Consider the following 20214-nt stretch of genomic DNA (forward strand, 5'->3'; position numbering starts at 1 on the left):
AGGACCCTGAGATCATGACCTGAGCCGAAGGCAGATGCTTAACAACTGAGCCACCCATGCGCCCCATGGCTTTACCATCTTAAAATAATTGTTTTTTTATGGTTGAGCTAGGGATCAAGATTCATTTTCCCCCATATGGTTATCCACTTAGCTCAGTGCTGTTATTTACACATACATTAAAAAACTATTGAAAAATTGTTGAAGAACATATGAACATAAGAAGCTTATGTTTTGTTTTTACAGAGTTAACCATGTTTATTATAGAAAAATTCAAAATAAAAATAATGTAAAATAAGAAACAAAAAGAATCAAAACTTCCCCTGATGACTGTTAATATTTGGTGTATTTCCCTTCCTTCATATACATAGTTTTTCTTTTATGTATGTTTCATATATATTTTTCACACATAAAATCGTTTTGCAAACTGCTTTTATTTATTTATTTTATTTAATTTTCTTTTTTTGAGAGAGAGAGCATGCGTGTGACCTGGGGTGGGGGAGAGGGAGAGGGAGATTCTTTTCTTTCTTTTTTTTTAAGATTTTTATTTATTTGATAGAGACAGAGGGAGAGAGAGAACACAAGCAGAGGGAGTGGGAGAGGGAGAAGCAGGCTTCCCACTGAGCAGAGAGCCCGATGTGGGGCTGGATCCCAGGACCCCGGGATCATGACCTGAGCTGAAGGCAGACGCTTAACGACTGAGCCACCCAGGCGCCCCGGGAGAGGGAGATTCTTGTGTAGGCTCCACACCCAGGGTGAGCCTGATGCAGGACTAAATCTCACAACCCTGAGATCATGACCTGAGCCGAAATCAAAGAGTCGGACACTTAGCCAACTGAGCCACCCAGGTGCCCCTGCAAACTGCTTTTATTTATTTTAAAGATTTTATTTATTTATTTGACAGAGACACAGGGAGAGATGGGACACGAGGGGGGAGTGGGAGAGGGAGAAGCAGGCTTCCTGCTGAGCAGGGAGCCGGATGCGGGGCTCGATCCCAGGACCCTGGGATCATGACCTGAGCGGAAGGCAGACACTTAACGACTGAGCCACCCAGGCGCCCATGCAAACTGTTTTTAAAACTCAACAATATTTGTGGCATTTTTCTGAACCATTTTCTATTTCTTTTATAATATTTTGAAGGGTTGCCTTGTATATATGAATGTGGAAATGCCTAACTAGATAAACTGTTCCTTTATTAGACATTTAAATTCTTTTTTTAAAATTATTTCTAATAGCAACTTCTTAAAAAAGATTTTATTTATTTATTTGACACAGAGAGACACAGCTAGAGAGGGAACACAAGCAGAGGGAGTGGGAGAGGGAGAAGCAGGCTTCCCGCGGAGCAGGAAGCCCGATGTGGGGCTCAATCCCAGGACCCTGGGATCATGTTCCAAGCCGAAGGTAGACGCCCAATGACTGAGCCACCCAGGTGCCCCTAATTTATAGCAACTTAAAGCTGGGTTGTTCTTTATTGTAGTTTAATCTTTGAACACATCTGTGAGTATTATCTTGGGATAATTTCTAAGGGGCGGAATTGATGGGTCAAAGGATATACACATTTTTGGGGCGCCTGGGTGGCCAAAAGTTTACCCACTTTCTGTTACTTATATGAACTTGACACAACAGACCAAATTCTGTCTATAACAGTGCTGTTTTCTCCATGTTTATGCCATTTTAGAATATTAATAACTAAAAAATAATACCAATTTGGTTGAAGAATTTAACAAGTTATTTCTGGAATTACTAGTGATATTGGATATATTATGATGTTTGTGGCTATTTATGTTTCTTTTGTGAAAAAAGGGAAATGTGTGGAATAGCTGTGGTTGTACTCTGTTGATTTAAATCCAGGTGCTTGGGGCGCCTGGGTGGCTCAGATGGTTAAGCATCTGCCTTCGGCTTGGGTCATGAGTCCAGGGTCTCCAGGGTCCTGGGATCGAGTCCCAGGTCCGGCTCCTGGCTCAGTGGGGGAGCCTGCTTCTCCCTCTGCCTCTCCCCCTGCTCTCTCTCTCTTTCTCTCTCTCTGTATCTCTGTGTCGCGAATGAATAAATAAAATCTTAAAAAAATAAATCCAGATGCTTTGGGGGAATGTGGCGGAAGGAAGTCACCAGGGTGAGGAACTTCTGAGTTTGTTGTGGCTGGGACAGTGTTGCCTTTTTGTGAACAAAATGGCCATTTTTGGTAGAATCCAGCTGCAGGAGTATTTGCTTTACCCAGTGTACTGTCTGTGGCAAGCTTAAGCCAGTCCCTGCTCTGGCCAGACCCTGGCTCCAGATCCTCTTTATGAAGTACTTAGGGATCTATCATGTTTGGCCTCATTCATTGCTTCAAGGACCCTCACTCCTATTAGCCTTCTTTGAGCTAGGAGGTGAGGTTCTACTGGGAATTCCATTCACTTTTTAGGTAGGCTTTTCTGTGTTTACATTCAGTGAACCCTGTTTCTACTCCAGTTTTTTCTTTTTTTGTATTTTATAGAAATTCCTTGAAATGTCTTATATATGTGGAGGGCAGCCTAGCCAGGTTTCCAGTACCAATGTACATTGTCTTTTATTTTGACATTTCTTTCATGATGTCAGTTGCACCAATCAGAAATCCCAACCTTCACACCTCTATTTCCCTACGAAGTCTTGCCTGTTTTTGTTTTTTCCACTCTAGCTTTCTGCACTTAGTCATAGTCATTCCCCCACCCCTTCCTCCAATGCCTTGACGTAGCAAGCATTGTCATCTGTTATTTGTTATCTGGAAGGCTTCACCCTGTCCTCCTTTCTTGCTTATTAACCCTTGTTTGTCCTTTAGAGCTGAGCTCAAGCATTAGTTCTTCAAGGGTTGTGTCTGGGTCCCCTAGATACCCCTACAGGTTATATTCCCTTGTCATATTCTTACAGCACTCCATTCTTTCCCTTCGCTGCTGTTAACATAATTGTAATTAATAAATGTATTGCATAATCCCCCACTAGACAGCTCCTTGATTAGAAAGTAATGTCTGTGGGGACAAGGATCATGTCTGTCATGTCATATTCAGCTCACAGCATATTCCCAGCATCTAGTACAGTGCATGCCCTACAGCTGCCCAGTTGAATGAGGGAATGAATTTGGGAGAAGCAAATAAGAATTGCCGTCTTGTATCAGAAGTTTATATTTACTTTAAAAATGAATACATTTGGGGGCACCTGGGTGGTTCAGTTGGTTAAGCGGCTGCCTTCGGGCTCAGGTCATGATCCTGGGGTCCTGGGATCGAGCCCCACGTCTGGCTCCCTGCTCAGCGGAGAGCCTGCTTCTCCCTCTCCCTCTGCCTGCCACTCTGCCTACTTGTGCTCTCTGTCTGTGAAATAAATAAATAAAATCTTAAAAAAAAAAGTATACATTTGTTCCTTAAATACCTGGCGTTTTCAGTTTCAGTATCATCTCTTAATTTTAAATGACTTGATCCTGAAGTTTATTTTTTATTTTTTAAAGATTTTATTTATTTATTTGACATATACATAACGAGAGAGAGAACACAAGCGGGGGGAGTGGGAAAGGGAGAAGCAGGCTTCCTGCTGAGCAGGGAGCCCAATGCGGGGCTCGATCCCAGGACCTTGGGATCATGACCTGAGCCGAAGGCAGACACTTAAAGACTGAGCCACCCAGGCGCCACTTGATCCTGAAGTTTAAACTGCCACCATTAGAAACTCCTTTCAGGAGGTCAAAAAGCATCCCTACTTTCCCTCTCTGCCTCTTGGCCCATTTTTAAACCTGTCATTGACTTCTAATCTGTCCACATTATTTTGCTAATACTTCAGCTGTCATTTTGAAGGAGTTGTCAACTGCTGTAACTACTAATTCTTTTTTTTCTTTTCCTCCCCCCACTTTGTGTGTGTGTGTGTATGTGTGTGTGTGTGTGTGTGTGTGTGTGTCAGTGACTAATAGGATCACTATTTGCTTCTTTAGGTCAAGTAAATTTGGTAAATTCCTCATATGATTTCCTCTTGGAAATTGACTTGATAATTGTCATTTTAATAATTTGTTTCCCAGCATTTCCCAAACTTTCTGACCCCAGAATGCTTCTCCTCCTTTATTTTGGTTCAAAACCTATGGAATCCAAGAGCTATTCTTGACTATTTTTGTGCATTTCATCCCAACTTCTTGTATTCACCAAGAGTTCTCTATCTTCCTGCCAAAGTAATGAGGGGAGGGAACTAGTACTTGTTAAATGCTAGATTTACATCTACTATTCCTTTTAACCTTCTGTAACTTTGAATGAAAGGTAGGCTTATTTTCTACATTTTAGCATGTGAGGAAATGGAGACTGGAGAAGGGATTTTTTTTTTTTTTTCCTCAAGGTTACATAGCGATTTTATCTATATTTTTCATCTGTCTATCTCTACAAAGCCTTGTGTTCTTTCTCCTCACTACCTGGGGAAAGAAAAGAAAAACTCTTCTGATGATTTTAGAAGCTGTACCTCTTGCTATCACCTTAGTTAGGGGAGTGTTCGGTGTTAGTTGGACTCTCAAGAGCCAAAGGCCCAGGAGCAGCAAGGCCTCTAGGCTCTAATAGGTGGGCAGCAGCATATTCTAAGTACTTGGGGAGATGGAGAAGAGAAGGCCAAGAAAAGCCTTGACTACCCTTGCCCAGACTGCCTTTGTAAGTTCTCATACTTTCTTGCCTCCTCCATTCCAGGCTTACCTCATTCTCTTCAGTTCCAGTTTTTCCTACTGGTATATGACTTCTTTGTTGGAATTTTAGGTTGGCTTTTATCAATAACATAGGAGCTAATATTTATTGGGTGCCTGTTTTAATGTAGCCAGCCGTTCCTCTCCAAATAGTTGACTTATTTAAGGTCACATAGTGTTGGATCTGGGATCTTAACTTCACCTCAGTAAATTTTTTCAGAGGGAAAACCTACCGTAAGCAATTAAAATCTACGAAATCATGGGTTTGATGTGCTAGTTATGTGTTTTTTTATAACATATACTTAAACATATGGCTACTAAACATTAAAACACCTTTATGTACCACCAAAAATCACCTTGAATACTAAACCTTGGGAAATGTTCCTGTAATCTACTTCTTGTCTTTATCCATTTATCCACGAATAGTTCGGTGTGTATCTGTAAAAGATGAGGACTTAAAAACAAAGCAAAAGATTACAAAAAAGACATACATACACACAGCACACAATTCCATTATTATACCTAAAACATTACCAGTTGCTACCTTGCTGTCCAATAGTCAGTATTAATATTTGCCTACTTGTCTCATAAATAACTTTTAAATTAATAAACTTAATTTTTTAGGACAACTTTAGGTTTACAGAAAAATTGAGCAGGTATATTCTTCCTCCCCCTTCAATTTCCCCCATTGTTAACATCTTACATCAGTGTGGTTAATATTGATGTTTTATTATTAACTACAGCCCCTGGTTTATACAGATATCCTTGCTTTTTTACCTCATGTCCTTTTTCCACTTCAGGATCCCATCCAGGATTCTGCCTTGCATGTGGTTGTCATGTGCCCTTAGGCTCTTCTTGGCTGTGTCAGTTTCTCAGATTTTGTTTTTGATGATAATGACGGTTTTGAGGAGTTTGGTCAGGCATATTGTATTTGCCCTCTATTGACTTTGTCTTGTTTTTTCTCATAAATGTTTTTTTAATAATTGGTTTTTTTCAATTCAGGAGCCAGACTTGGTTCACACTTTGCATATAGTTAATAGCCTCTTAAATCTTTTTAATCTGTAAAAATTGCCTCTCCCATCTTTTTTTTTCTCTAGCCATGTATTTATTGAAGAATTGGGCTTTTGTTCTGTGTAACTTTATGAATTTTGGATTTTGCTGATTACATTCTCATTAGGTCTATATAATCTCTTCTTGGGATTTCTTGCAAATTGGTAGTTAAGTCCAGAGGTTTGTTGGATTCAGGTTCAGTGTATTTCTGTATCAATTAAAAAACAAAACAGGGCGCCTGGGTGGCTCAGTTGGTTAAGCGACTGCCTTCGGCTCAGGTCATGATCCTGGAGTCCCTGGATCGAGTCCCACATCGGGCTTCCTGCTCGGCAGGGAGTCTGCTTCTCCCTCTGACCCTCCTCCCTCTCATGCTCTCTGTATCTCATTCTCTCTGTCTCAAATAAATAAATAAAATCTTTAAAAAAAACAAAACAAAGTACAACCCATGCTCTTTCCACTGTGTCATGGTGCTTTCTTATTTTTGTGATACTCTCTATCCTTTCCAAGTAGCTGATTCTTGAAGAAACATAGGACTCTTATGCATGTACATTTTTCCGAGTTAAAACTGCATAATTTATTGGTGGTAGATGGTGAAGCTGTAAGCTGGCTGCAGGAATGCCTGCATGTAGTTGTCAGTTTTGCCAAGGACAATGATGACACATTTTATGGTATTGACAATCAGTTTTAGAGTATTATTTCTATAGTTTATTTTCAACTTTCTCCTTTTTCTCAATTCAGATATGTAATGGCTTTTGCTACTGTTAGTATATACTTAAACCTTACTTTATCCTCCCCCCCCAAATTTGAATGATTACAATGACACCTGTAATGTAGGAAGATAAAAACAAAATAAATGGGAAAATGAAGATGAAAGGAAAAATAAATGTAGGGAAATAAGATGAATGAAGGAATAAAGTTACGTAAAAATGCGGAGACTAAGGTTAGTTGTTAGAGGAGGGGCACAGATTAGTCTCTGCTTGTAATAGTAGTGTTCTTTGTAGCCATTTGCAGGAATTTTGTATTTTTAGATGATAAACGTCTTTCTTTCCCTAAGGCTTTTTATTTATTTGGTGTTTGTACTTGGTAATGCCATTCTCATTGCTTATTTGAAATGAAGTGCCTATAAAGATGTGGGTCAGGTTTCTCAGTGTTGGGTTTCAGAGCTCATTGGAAAATCAGGACTCTTTTTCTGTTGTGCCTTCTTTGTACAGTCTTCTTAAGAGTTTTGATTAGTTTATCCTATTATGTAGGTTTTTCTTTCTCTAGTATCTGTGGTAGAGCATGAATGAGATATTCTTGGAACATTTAGTTTTGAATACCTTTGTTTATCAGTAGAATAAAGTGATTTCTTAGGAAAGAAAAAATTTAAGAATGTTTCACCAGCAGAATACTGTGTCTTTATAACTTCGGCCATATCAAATACCTTTTTTGAGTTTTGCCTGTCGAATTTGAACTAAATATTTAAGGTTTGTTATGATTTTTCTAGTTAAAGTGGCAGAAAAGCCAACTTAAAACTGGCTTAAGCCAAAACAAGGAATTTGTAATTTGAAAAATCTAGAGGTAGGTGTGGATTTAGGTTTCTTTCTCAGACTAAAAAGTGGTATCTTCTGGTAACCAGCTCCACTCTTTCCCTTGTGGTAGCATGAAGGCATCAGTAGCACTGACTTTCATCCTGATATGTTCAAGCTCAGTGGGAAAAGAATCTCTTTTCTTGTGGCTTCCTGGAATTTGAATTTAGAACATGTGCCCACTCCTGAATCAATCACTGTGATTAGGCGATGTGGCCAAAAAACAAGTGTCTACCATCAACCCCTTAAAATTATAACATATTCTTCTCTGGCCCCTGAATCAAGTTTTTGCTCTGCATGTAAACTTTCTGGACTTTCCATGTTAATTATTTGATAACTTAACAAATATTTATTGAGTTCCTACTACGTACAGGCACTGTAAGGATTTAAAAACATTATACTGTAAATTGGTAAATTCCCTTACCAATTGCTTGTAAATTACTCTATTTTTTATAAATTATTATGGAAATGAAAGTTTATTTGGAAATGAAGTATAATTTTTGCTTTCATTTTTAATTTTTTATTTAAAAATTTTATTATTATTTATTTATTTTAAAGAGATTTATTTTATATTTTTTAGAGAGAGCTTGAGTGCACAAGCTTGGGAGCAAGGGGAGAGGTGCAGAGGGAGGGGGAGAGGTGCAGAGGGAGAGGGAGGGAAAGAATCTTAAGCAGGTTGCACATTCAGTGCAGAGCCTGACGTGGAGCTCAGTCTCACAATCCTGAGATCATGACCTGAGCCGAAATCAAGAGTCAGAGGCTTAACTGATTCAGCCACCCAGGTGCCCCCTGAAGATTTTATTTTTAAGTAATTTCTATACCCAACATGGGGCTCGAACTTACAACCCTGAGATCAAGAGTTGCATGCTCTACCAACTGAACCAGCCAGGCGCCCCTGGAAATAAAGTACAATTTTTTTTTTTTTAAGATTTTATTTATTTATTTGACAGAGAGAAACACAGCGAGAGAGGGAACACAAGCAGGGGGAGTGGGAGAGGGAGAAGCAGGCTTCCCAGGACCCTGGGATAATGACCTGAGCTGAAGACAAACGCTTAACAACTGAGCCACCCAGGTGCCCCAATAAAGTACAATTTTTAAACGAAGACTTACTACTTTAAGATTTTCCTGTGGTTTTATAGAACAGTTTTTGGTTTATGAATTTGATTATTTTCAAAGTAATAGTAATATCACCCTTTCAGCCTTTTTTCTTTTCACTCACAGTCTTGGTAGCTGTTTCTATTGTTTATTTGTAGAATTTTAACTCATCAATGAAAAGAAATGTGGCTTAAAAAAATAGAGAAATGTGGCTCGTGGATTATTTTTCCTCTTAAACACAGTAGGAAATGTCCCTGTGAGATTTGTCTTCTGATCCTCCTCTCAATTCTGTATTCTCTCAGAGTTAATGAAAAATTTATTATGATGGCGACATCTGTGTTCTGTGCTTTGTAGAACATCTTGGCTGATGGCTTATAGCTGAGTCATTCATAAAGTTATTAAAATAGTGAAGTTGAACAGTGTTTTTTGACAAAGAAGTCCAGTATCTCTTAAATATATATTTGGGCTTTCCATCTTAGACTTCATTGCTTCCTTTGTGTGAAGACTTCCAGAGTGTTACAGTCTACCCATGTTCATATGTACTCCTCCAAAAAGAGTCTGAAACTTGCAGGTTGACCTTACTGTAGCATGTGTTTAGCAGTAATTGTCTGCTGTCGAGACTAGGTGCTTTCAAGGGGATGGACACGAAGAGCACAATGTGACAGATTTAGAAGACCTGGGCTAGAAAAGCATTTTAAGAAGATGGACAGAATGCTCTGTAGAGTCCCTTTCAGAAAGCTCCAGAATATAATGAAATCTCTGGCTTCAAGCGGTGAGAACTCTCCTTTACCCAGTTGCCTGCAGGAGACAGTGTGAAGGGAATCAAAGACATCCTGGCTGTGCAGGAAGCAGCAGGAGTCCCTCACTAAGGCAGCCTTAGCCCCTGGCTGAAAGACAGATTCATTTGTTCGCAGAGCCCAGTGGATTGTGAGGCACACAACTTCATTCTTATTTGAAACCAAGGTCAGCCTAGGATATGAGGACAATGGGCTATATGAGAAAGTAGAGCAAGGGTAAAGTTTGCTATAAATTTAATTAAGGGATGATAAAATGTACCCTTTTATAAAATGTTGGCTTTGACAACTCACTTTTCAGGCTATTCCCAGCTAAAGAAGCAAAATTTTGATTACCATTGTTTTCTAAATAAGTCAACATACAGTTGAATGTGTTTGTGTATGTATAAAATTTTAAAGATTGAGACTACCAGCTTGGAATGTGTGCTTCATTAGGATAGGGGCTTGTTAGGTCTCTGAAAATAAGTATATATTTGAGAAATGAGCAGTGTTTCGAAAATATTAGAGGGCTTGTTTAAATGGTGTAAGGTTTGAATTCAAAAGGTTTCTTTGTAGGATCAACTTTCATTCTATAGATGCTTGTTCAGAGCTAATAATGAAAAGGAAGCATGGTGGAAGCTTTGAAAGTCTTTGGAAGTTTTTTTATTTTTGGCATTTTGGTGTTTTTTAAAATACCCTTAGTAGGGTTTAAGTTTTAATACTCTTGAAAGCAGTGAAACTGCATTTCTTTAAAATATTTTATACTTCTTTTAGGAACTTAACTTTTCTTTAGTGAACTGGGAAATAGTATAGCTTTATTTCCAGAAACAATTTTAATATCACAATATTTGGTCTTGAGAATTCTTGTGTTGTCTATCGAAGCATTTAGTGTACTGGCATGCTCAGTAAGCCTTTTTGAATGGATACTCAGTTTAAAATGAACAGTTAGAATAAGATTATAATGTGGTCTGACTGTAATTGAGTCAGACCCTCTGTGAGTAGATAGAAGTCAAGACATCTTCCTGAAAGTGGTATCTCTTCCTAGAAAAAATGAGAATATCCATTATATCAGAGAAAAAAAGTTTTCACTTTCTGTACATATGTTCTTTTAAAATCATGGCAAACTTTGTACTCTGGCACATGAAAAGTAGGGCAAGGATTTTGATTGAGTGTATCGTAGGTCAATCAGATCCTGTGCAGACATGTTGAGAAATTCTCTTTCTGAACTCTTAAGTTTTTTGACTCAGAGTTGGTAGAAGGACTAGGAAGGGTTCGAGCCAGGGCCTGTCTCTGGAATAGCAAGGAACGGGGAGTTGGATTAACTCAAGAGTGGGGCCTAGTGCTCTGGTATAGATAATGAGATCAGATGTCCCTCAATTCTCAGATGATGTCTAAAACACAAGGTGAATTTTTAGTTCTCTCACCTGGAAGTCCTCTCAGGTGTCATGCAGTATGGAGTATGGATTGTCAGATATTTGGAAGTGGCATCCTCATAAGACAGAACACCAGTACCTAAGAGTTTTCTGGCTAAGTACCCTCAGCTATCTAGAAGCCTTAGGCATTGAAATGAATTTAGGTTAGTGTCTTTGTCACCTCACAGTGCAACCAAATTCTGATACCTAGCTTAACCCCATCTGTTCTCCACCTTCACTGAAGGGGAATAGACTAGAATCAGGGACAATTTGTTATGACCAGATCCTTAAGGAACAGTGTGGAAGTGCCAGTTACTCTGTTTTGAGGTGGCCTGGAGGAGAGAGGATTGAGAAACCTGAGTACTGTGTTGCCCATTTTCTGTCAGCTGATCTGAAAATCTATAGTAGACCCCCCCAATAAAAAGTAAACTAAACATCACCTGTATTTAATTCTGGTATTTTATATATATTTTATATTTTATTAAATAAAAATGTAGGATCATAATGAAAGTCCTGATTTGTAGCCTTTATTCACTTAATGTTTCTTGAACTTTTTCAGTGTATTGTAACTTTCCGTATATTGTAAAGTTCTTCTGGGTCAGTAAATATACTCTTACAACGTGTTTTTTATTTGGTGGACACATAACATTCTGTCTTCTGGAGGATCTATAATTTGTATAACCAATCTCTATTGTTGGGCCTTTTTTTCCTTTGCTATTATGACTGATGTGAATGATAAACATCTTCTTAGCTGTATTTTTGGACATGTCTTTATTTCTTTCCCTAGTATAATTTCCTGCCCTTGAATTACTGAGTCAATGATGTGCATGTTTTTCAAGTATTGAATATGTATTGATAAGTTGAACAGGAGAGGTTGTACCTATTACACTCCCCATCAGCAATATAGATGGGTGACAAGTAGATAGAATTTATAAATAGATGAGAAGAAATTGCTGCTCAAGGGAGTTTAATGTCAAGCAAAGGAAATGAGAGGCAGTATAATTTAGGGAAGAAAGTAGGGATATTGGAGTCAGAATTGCAAATCTGCTGCTTTTGACCAGACAGCAAGTTATTTGCTGTCTGGTCCTCAGTTTCTTCCTCTTTAAAGCTAAGGTACCAGTCTGGCCGGAGGTGGTGTGAGAGTTAATGAGACCACAATAGTTGTACAGTGTGTGGCACACAGTAGGCATGCTGAAATATGAATGTGCATCCCCCTTCCAGTTTATCCTTTTTTGTAAACTTTCATTTTAATTTATTGTTTTCATTGAAAATGAGGTTAAGCTTATAGTTTAGTGGTCTCCCCTAATTCTGAATAACCTTCCTCTTTGGACTGCAGATGCTAATTGACAAAGGCTCAGATGTACTTAATTTAACTGTTTAATTCTCTCCAGTCTCAGGATTTGTGGATCTTGGTAAACCCTTTTGGGATTGGGTTCAGACTGATCTGACCTGGAGCTTGCTGGGGGAATCTGTTCCTTTTTGGCAGCTGAATCTCAGACTGGGCCTAGTACAACCGAGGACCCATGTGGTTCTGCCGGAAATAGGTTTATTTTGTTACATCCTGTTCTCTGTCATGCTGCTTAGAATAGAGATTTTGCTCCCCCACCCCCATTTTTCTAATCCTCCATTCCAGCAGCTTCTGTGAGAGCTCTGAAAAACCTGGTGACATTTTTGGATCCTGGGTGGTAGTTGTAAAGTGGACAAGGATATTTTTTTCATTTGGAGTTACTCAGGACTAAGGTGTTACCACTTTGAGATTTACTGCTATTTTTGAGGGTCACTAGGTAAAATATGTTTCTAGGATTCCAGCATCTTGACACATTTTAAACTGCAGTTGTTTAAAATGGACTCAACTAATTTTTGGGAAAAGAATTTGTTTTTATTTAAGTTGTCAAGTTACTATTTATAATGTATAACAACTTATATAATTATTTATATAATTAAAGCATCAGTTAGAATTATGCATTGTAGTATTATTAAACAATTATAAGTACTAAATACTCACTGGAGAAAAATTCAAAAATGTGAATGGATAAATATTCAAAAAGAAAAATTACCTTCATTCGTCTACCAAAGATAACTGCAAAGATCCATTTTAATTTTATTAGCTTCAGGTTCTGGTATCTCATCTTAGATAATCATTCAAAATGAGGTAATTGGACATTGGAAGATTTGTCTTTCAAATTATTACAGGGTTTAAGGAAAGTTTGGGCTCTGGCTTTGAGTCCTGATTTTATTCCTATTTAGTGACGTTTGAAGCTCGAAAACTTGCAGATAGTATCAGTTTTCCTCACTCTTACCCTTCTTTTTTCCTTCCTCCTTCCACTGCCTCCTGTTCCCCATACACTTTTCTTCTTTGAACATATATCCTAGCCTGAAAATGCTCTGTGGTATATTGTCTACAAATCTGTAGTTCTACTCTATAGTTGCTAAGAATTAAAGCAGTAACTTTCTTGGTTATATGTCACATGGTTGCCGTGGTTATATATCACATGGTTACCATCAAATTCTGCTATAATAAAATACCATTATAAAGAAAAGAAAGTCTTTCACACACAGGCACTGGACTGGTATTCAGTTCTTTAAAAGGCTTTGGAGAATGCCTTTAAATTGTGTATTAACTTTTATTCTGCAACCTGATTATTGTATTATGGTTCTTGGTTTTAAAAGCAGTACAATTTTTTTTTCTTTAAAGATTTTATTTATTTATTTGAGACAGAGAGAATGAGAGACAGAGAGCATGAGAGGGAGGAGGGTCAGAGGGAGAAGCAGACTCCCTGCCGAGCAGGGAGCCCGATGCGGGACAAGCAGTACAATTTTTTGGTGAGAGTTTGCTCTTATAGGTTGCCGTCAAACATTTTAACAGCAGAAGCCTAGGTTCTCAATCTTAGGGGATGCTTTTAAAAGCTTTCTGTGGCTCTATTTTCATTACACCACTGCTGCTTCTTGAAAAGCAACAGTCTGAGAATTCAGACACAATAGGAGTAGTTCCTGATTTGGATGATTTTTTTTTTTTGGATGAATTTTTATATTTGCTTTATTTGCTTTGAGGTGAAGACAGCCTCCAGCTAAAAGAATGGATACTCTGTAGCTTGCACACCCAGGTTTAGAGAGCTGGAGTTACATAATCTCCTTGAGCCTATCTGTTGTATGATTCTTCAGGACCAAATCCCCACTCCTGGATAGAGATTCCCAGTGGAGAGTGTTATGGCCAAATAGTAACCATAAAATGGACCTTCTATTTCACTTCTTCTGTTATTTGGTAGCCCCCATTTCATTATCATGGCACTGTTTGTTTTATATCCGGTAGGGCATGGTGGGAGTTTTATTGGGAAAAAAAAAAAAAAAAAGAACCTAGACTGGGCATGAAAATTGACTTTAGACATGTACTTCCAAAGGTAAGTGCCGGCCCTTGTATCTACTCTTTGTAGCCTGGCTGAAAGAAATTTGTATTGATTGTACAATAAAAATGAGAGGCTGTCTTGTTAGATTCTCCAAGAGACTTCCATTTCTAATTCTCTTCAACATGCTTCTCTCCAACTGCCAAGGATCTTTCTTTGATGCTGACTTGAGTTGGCTTGGCTTGGCTTTGGCTTGATATTTTGCTTTGTCCCTGACTTTTAGTCTAAGAACCTCACCCTAACCCTTGCCAATATGTTGCATGACCTGCTTCTATCCCTTTGACAGATATGGTTGAAACAGCATGTATGCTGAGTTGCTGAAAAAAGCTCTTGGGCATGTTGATGATAAATTGGACTGCACACTTGGGAAGGATTGGTTGTTTACTGGTGAGCCATATATATAGCACACAGTATAAGAGCTGTTGTCTATAGGATGAAGTCCCAAGTTTGATAGAGTGGTTTATGAAAGACTTCTGTGATTTGGCCTCTCAGCTTTCCCCATCTCATACTGAAATACTTTAGTAATGCTAAATTAATTGCAGATCCCTGAGTAGAATGTGCCATTTCTTAGCTCTCTGGCTTTGCTTATGCTATTATTCTGCCTGGAATGTCTTTCTCTTTTTACCCTGGCTGCCTCCTACTCATCTTTTATGGCTTAGTTCAGGCATCCTCCTTCTTTGGGTGGTGTGTGTGTGTGTGTGCGCGTGCACGCACTTGGGTGGTGTGTGTGTGTGTGTGTGTGTGTGTGTGTGTGTTACACTGCACATTCTCAAAATTCCCTCCTATGGACTCCTGGACAAGAGAGAATGTCTTAATTGCTTTTCTGTCTGCACATGTAAGTTCAGATAAGTTGTTTGTTGAATGGAATAGTGTTTAAGCCACTCAGTTATCTCAAACATGATGACAAGAGTTAGATGAGGCTGGTAGTGATTCTGTGGGAGGTGGTTTAAAGAGAACAATTAGGGGGATTTATAGGAAACCCCTAAATTTATATTTATAAATATATAGAAAATAGGGCATATTTCTGAATCAAAGTGACATTAGAGAGAGATTGACATAAAATACCTCTTTGGGTAGCTTTTAAAAGAATTGCCTCTTTGAGAAGGAATCAGGGCAGGATATTCAAAACAATCCCATCTAGAAACAGACCAAAGTAAGCTTTTGTGAGTTCTCCTTCAAGCCAGCCAATTAGAAGACAAGGTGCCTGCAACCACTTTTTCCTTTTGATTTGTGGTTCCTATGGCAATAGGAAGAGAGCCTAGGACATTTCTCTTCTACCTCTTTTAATAACTTTTTGCTTTTGAAAAATGCCAAAAGCTATTATTCTTCTTGTCTTTACTGACTTATAGTGTTTCTCAGCATGGTGGCCCTGATTCTGGTTTTTGATTGTACAGTGGGTATGCCAAAATTAATGAACACTATCAGTTTCCTTGACTAATGCTATTTTCTTTGGCCGTAGAACCTACAAATATAATCAATCTAATTGGGCATTTGCTGTTAATATTAGAACACTGTGTGAAGCATTTCTTATTCCTTATGAATAATTCTAAATTAGAATACTAGTCATTACAAGTAGCTAAATGTGAAATCAGAGCAAACATTTCTTGGGGGTTTTCTACCCCTGAGAGCTCTCTCTTAAGTGTCCCTATTGTGACCCCCGTGGGTTTCTCTTGAGCTCGAGGCTGAAGTCTCAAGAGGAAAGAGGCTTAGTTGGTATTTTTGTTGGCTTAATAAGTAGGTCAATAAGCATTTGTTAAAATTGGTAAATACCCACAGTGTTAGGGTAAGTTTTTGAGACATATTTTAATAATGAAATAGTGTTCCTCAAGTTTAAAGAGAGACCAGTTATCTTTAAAAAAAAAAACAACCCACAAAAAAACAAAATAGTCTACCTTGTGAATATAGCTGATATGACAAAATCTTTACATTATACTGTTAAACAATGATAGATAATAGTTATTCTACAAGTCAACATTGATTTCCAACCAGGTCCCTAAATTTAAAGTTAGAAGTTTCAAGAATCAGTTACTGCTGTGGTCCTAGCTGCATTTTAATGCTCTTAGGTTGATGAATGTGGAACTTTTATTTTTATCCATTATTTTCAAGTTAGATCAATGTCTTCTTGGTCCATTACACTTAAGAGGAGCCTTGTTTAGACTACTAGCAGGTACATCCTTATAAAAAGATGGGTGTATTTCCTAGAGTGGCATTTTCTGTTGTGTAAAGACTATTTTTCAGCACTGTGGTTGGTTTCTTAGCTTCAAGGAATTGAGTATGAAAGTAAAGAAGTTCTAATACCTTTAATAAATACTGGCATCACTCTCTGTACCCCACAATGTCTTTCATAGATATTATACATTCTTGGAAATTAGATCATGAGGGGGTTCTTATCTTTTCCTGAATATACAATTTCAATATCAAGCTTTTAAAAACATTTGTAATAAATGGCTACTATTTTGAAACTAAGTTTTCAGAACATTTTCTTTATGTTGTTTTCCATATATTTGTAAGAGGTCATTAGATGGTTAGGAAACTTTGGGAAGATCATTATTTTTCTTCTTTAGTTTCTTCTAAAATCAGGGGTGGAAGTGCAGACTAAATTGTCTTCCAGTTCTATATGATTCTTTGCTTTATTAAATATGAAAATGTGTCCCCCTTTTTTTTTAAGTTTTGGATCCCAAGGCATTAGCAGAATCTAATCAGGGTATAGTATTCTTATGCCTTCATAGTTTTACTGTTTGAGTCAAATACGTATTAAATTTTGAAGCGGAAACCTGTTTCTGTGGAATAAATGAAAATTAATTTGCAGGTGAACTTTGGTGTTAATTTGGTATCAGTTGTTGAATCCAGGTGTAATCCTTAAACTCCATTCTCAGATCTGAGTGATTCTGTGATTTGGATAATTACAAAGATTACAAAAAGGAAACTTAAAGTTGAACTATGGGGCTGTTGGGAATTTATTTAAAATAATCGATGTAAGCAATGTATACAAATATAATGTGTCTGGGCCTTTTCTCTGCCCATTTGCTTCTGATGCATACTGATGTAAGTATTCTTTTAATAAGCATTTGCTAGATATCTCTGGACAGAGTTTGTTTTAGTGGAAAGAAAACAGATTTGCTTAGAGTCAGGCAGAATTAACTTCTAGTCCTAATTTTACTATCAGTTAGCCCTTGTTTTCTTGCTCCTTGAACAAGCTGCTATTTCAATAAATCAAGCACTCCTTTACTGATCCGTGGATTCCTCATCTTTAAAATGGAATATTGCCTCTCTTAAAAGAGTTTTTGTAGAAAAAAAGTTTTTGTGGGGGTTTACTCTGTCAACTGGCTATCATATAATGAGCTTGATAAATGGCAGCTGTTTATGTTATTTTACAAACATTTATTCAGCATCTTTCGTGGCACTCTGTGAAAGTGTTGGGGTAACAAAATATGGATCCCTGGAGGATCAGTGATACGTTTCTATATTAGCTATGGTAAACTTTGCAGTAAAGGCACATGTTGGAAATGTATGGTTGTTACCAAAAAGCTGCTCAATTTTTTATTCCATTTGATTCCCCAATGGTTTTGGATTCTTTTAATGCCTTTTCTAAATAATCTCAATATTCGGGGTGCCTGGGTGGCTCAGTCGGTTAAGCGTCTGACTCTTGATCTCAGCTCAGGTCTTAATCTCAGGATTGTGAGTTCGAGCTCTGCACTGGGCTCCATGCTGGGCGAAGAGCCTTCTTCACAATAAATAAATAAGTAAGTGATCTCAATACTCTAGTTAACTTATAGGTGAGATGTAACTAGTAAGTGGCAGATGCTGGAGAGGAGCCCAGGTCTATTTGATGTCAAGCGTAGCTGTCTTTGTTTATATTATAATTGGGATGACCACAGAATTTGTCTCCCAAACCAGAATGCTTTTGAGAATGAAAGTTAATTTGTCTCCCAAACCAGAACGCTTTTGAGAATGAAAGTTATGCTGGGACAACAAGTGTAAACCTGGACTGTCCAAGGAAAATGAGGATGTCTGACCATCCTAATTATAGCTAGGATAAACAAGTTTATGATGTTGAGTCTAAGACTTCTGGAGTATTTTGGTTAAATCCAAACACCCACCTTCAGTTAAAAAAAGATGTTTTTTTGCATGGTTATTGTTTTTGCTGTAGTAAACTAATTGACCTTAGATCTGCAGAAAAAAGTACTTATTGAATACCATAAATAATCTAATGGCTTAAAAATACTAGCCACAATGCATATGTTCATTTTTATATTTTTCTTTTTTCTTAATTCCCTTAAAGCCAGCAAGCTTTTAGAAGAGAATGGGAATGGGTAAATGAAATAAGCCTTTAAGTTCTTACTTGTGTCAAATGAACTTTGTAAAAAAAAGTCTAAAATTAAAATCATCATATTCCAAAGTTTTTCCTTTGGAAAGGCAGAGATGTGGATGTCACTGCAAAATCAGATATGTTTTTAATCAGCTCTTTTATTGCCTGTATCTATCAGTCTATCACTCATCTTTCTTATTCCTTTTGCCTTATGTCTCTAGGTGTCCTGTGATTTTATTTAGGGAAGTACAAAACTGTATCTACATGATAAAAATTCAGATGATCAAAGTTTTTACAGTAGAAGCATCATAGTCTTGTAGAATTAATGTGGGTTTAATAGACTAACGAAGGTTTGAAATTCTGGCTCTCCCCTCCTTTGCTGTGTGTCCTTGTGCAAACGATTTAACCTCTGAGCCTCCGTTTCTTTACTGTGGTGTGGGAATTAGAAAACACACTTAAAGTCCCTGGCACATAGTAGGTGATGTAATGATGGCAGTTATAATTATATGACTCCAAGACTAGAAACGGTTATTTTTATTGTTATAGTCACAGTCTTACCATTAATCTTGTTGCTCATTCGGACCTTCACAGTTCCCTTTAGTGGGTTTTCATTTAAACATTCTCTCTCTCCCTCTTGATTCTGTTCACTGTGTCCTGAGGAATTAGTGGTTGGCAGCAGAAGCCTCCTTTCTGTAGGACAGAAAGTGGGCCCTCTCCCAGGGTTTCAGTAAGTTGTCTAGGACCACCATCCCTGACCTCCAAACTGCCAAGGGTGCATCCCCTGCCCAACTAACATTCAAGTTGCCTGTGTGAAGGAGTGATTTGTTGCGGCCTCTAACTGCTTCTTCTCTTCCTTCCTTTTTGTCATCCTGCAGTGTTCTGTGCCAAGGTCTTTGTGGCTAGGCTGCGCCAACCTGGTAGAGAGCATGTGCGCACTGAGTTGCCTGCAGAGCATGCCCAGTGTCAGATGTCTCCAGGTGCCTCTCTTCTTTCTTGTTGTAAATGTGTTTTTTACGTATGCCATGAACATTTGTTGAAACTTGCAGTAGTGTGTTTAATCCAATGTTAAGTCTGCTAAATGTTCTGTGTAACCCTCTGCTTTTCTTCAGCCTGGGTGCCCCACATGGAGGAGTTAGTACCAAGAGGGGCCTCTCAGAGAAAATGGGTCTTTGGCTGGGCCCAGTTCTACTCCTCTTTTTCTGCTCCTGCTTTTTATTCTCCTCTCCCCCCACCTTGAAGTTCTGATTCTCATGTTTAATAGTTGTGCATGTGCCCACAAAACCCTGACATTTTCCATTTGGCTACTTTTAACAGTTCTTTGTTGAGTTGGGAGGGTTTCATAATTAAAGTGGTGATTTTTCTACTTTGAAATTCATCCTTTTGGCATGCTTTCTCTCCCTCCTTCAAAAAAGGAGTAGGGAGGGAATTACTAATTGTATAAAATCTCAAATTGAAGTTTATTAAAGGTCACAGCTTTATGCTGCCAATAACTGTCGGTTTGGTCCACTTCCCAAAGGCCAGATCTGACACCTGTCCTCAGGGTCCACCCAGGTTTCCAGGCCGAGGCTGGCAGAGAATTCCACAGATAAAAGTAAAACTTTTTGGGGGTGGGGAGGGGTTGCTCAGGAAAAAACTGTTAGCAGGAGTGTGGCTGGACTGCACTCACTTGTTGGGATGGATTCTAAGGGGAGCCAAGGCAGAAAACTTTGCGGCTTTATTGGGGAAGTTCTGTTTAGAGAAAACGTGTATTTTAATTAAGTATGGTTTCAGTAGCAATATTCAGTTTTCATCACTGCGTATTCCACACAGTTTATTGTATCTTTAAAAACCGATATTAAATTCCTGGTGTCCTGTGGAGACTGCCCTGTTTTAGGAAAACACTGTAAAATGAGGAAATGAGTTAGAGGGATATTACTGATGGCATGGATGACTTTACTGTTCTCAAGGTTATCTTT

The 20214-nt window shown here is 38.2% G+C and overlaps 1 protein-coding gene across 2 annotated transcripts in view; it reads left to right on the forward strand.

Annotated features, from left to right (window-relative positions):
* The window catches only part of FBXW11 (F-box and WD repeat domain containing 11), a 121559-nt gene that overhangs the window by 20339 nt on the left and 81006 nt on the right, over window positions 1-20214 (forward strand). The window lies entirely within an intron of this gene.

The sequence above is a fragment of the Neomonachus schauinslandi genome, chromosome 7, assembly GCF_002201575.2.
Source record: "Neomonachus schauinslandi chromosome 7, ASM220157v2, whole genome shotgun sequence".
Taxonomy (NCBI): domain Eukaryota; kingdom Metazoa; phylum Chordata; class Mammalia; order Carnivora; family Phocidae; genus Neomonachus; species Neomonachus schauinslandi.